The sequence below is a fragment of the Branchiostoma floridae genome, chromosome 18 (genome assembly GCF_000003815.2).
Source record: "Branchiostoma floridae strain S238N-H82 chromosome 18, Bfl_VNyyK, whole genome shotgun sequence".
Taxonomy (NCBI): domain Eukaryota; kingdom Metazoa; phylum Chordata; class Leptocardii; order Amphioxiformes; family Branchiostomatidae; genus Branchiostoma; species Branchiostoma floridae.
Genome location: NC_049996.1, coordinates 15,446,455 through 15,448,069, shown reverse-complemented (window position 1 = coordinate 15,448,069; position 1,615 = coordinate 15,446,455).

The following is a 1,615-nucleotide window of genomic DNA, read 5'->3' as shown; positions in this document are numbered from 1 at the left end:
GTGCAAAGCAGCTGTAAAATGAGCACAAATATTCCGTAGAGTGAAAAAAAGTATCAGAAAACAGATAACTAATGCCATATAAAGAATGAATCTTAAGTCAAAGAATAAGATGTGAAAGGACGGAAAGAAAAAAAAAGTCTATTGTTGGTTGGGGGAGGTACCAGTACAGAAAATTCAGGTCCAGAGGATCATGGTATACCATACTATGTGTGTTTAGTCCTATGTTCAACCTTCCTGGCCACTTTGATTTCATACTGAAGGCAACTTTTTTTTGCCAAACTTTTTTTTTATTCACTCGCTCGCGTCAGTTTTGGAGTTCCCGGAGGATGTCATCCATATAATCAAATCAACATGGCCTTAGGGCAAAATTTGTTCAGTTCAGCAGTTTAGTCGGTGTAATGACAGATTTGAATTGTTGGGTGCTGAGGGTTGAAACAGGAGGAAACTGGGGTCAAAGTTGAGGTTTCTTCATACAGCAAGTTTTTCTCGGAGTTTGAGCCCAACAACCGGCCCCTGTTTATAAACTAGACCCAGATGACTTTCTGGTGGAGAATAATTTTTATGTGTTAGTTCTTTTTGAAGCCATCTTTTAGTGCATTTCAACATGCTTTCCTTTGGACAGCCCTAACCTTAATGTCTGCCCTTATGGCAAACGCTGTGGACATGTTACGATGTAGATAATGTTTGATACTTCACCTAGCGAGGAGTTTGAAAACTGCAATCAAATTTGTCGTCTTTCAGCTGTGACATTGCTTCAGGGCTCTAGCCAGCGTCCATTTTCCCGTCAATTGACGGAAATTTGCTGCGTGTGACGGAAAATTGTTTAAACCAATCCGTCAACCTTGACGGACAAAAATTCTTGGTGGAAGCTACAGGCGGCTTGGGGACGCTGTCCACGGTCGGAAAGCCACACACTGTTTGTCTTGCTATTGTTATTATTGTTGACTTATTGTGTCGGCGCCCTTTCGCATACGATAATCTCATTAAAAACCTGTTTTTCGAGGTCTCAGTTCCGTCTTTCTAACTTGATTTTCGCAGTTTTCGTGACAATGGGAATTGGCTGACGGAAAAAAATTTCGAGCTGGCTAGAGCCCTGCATTGCTTCACACGTTTTATTAATCATCATCAACAGTACTATCATCATAATCATCACCAGCTTTTTTTCATATCTCAGCCATAAATAACTAATTTATAGGTACCAGACTTCGGTCGGAGAGGTGAAAGAAAAAGACTACCTCTACCTTCTGTCTGTACTGTTAGTATAAATAAGTTACCGTTAACTAACTTGAGGGCAGTGCCACTTTGTCCTCGTCTGTTTAAAAGCAAACGGAAAAGTATTTTTATGGGGATGCGGGGTGGTTATAGATGAAGAAGAACTTTATTGCACGACAATTGTACATGGTACAAAGTATGGCAACTACCGTTAGTATTACACAAAGTACAAAATAGAGGTATAGGATAAAGCTTATTGTATTAACATAACAATAAGGGCTGACACAATTCTTTGATACAGTATCATAATGAAGTAGGCTAATCATTAGTTTCAGTATTTTTTTCTGATAGCAAAGCAGTCCTTCATATATTTGCCTATTTTTGCATTATGGGAGTTCTGACA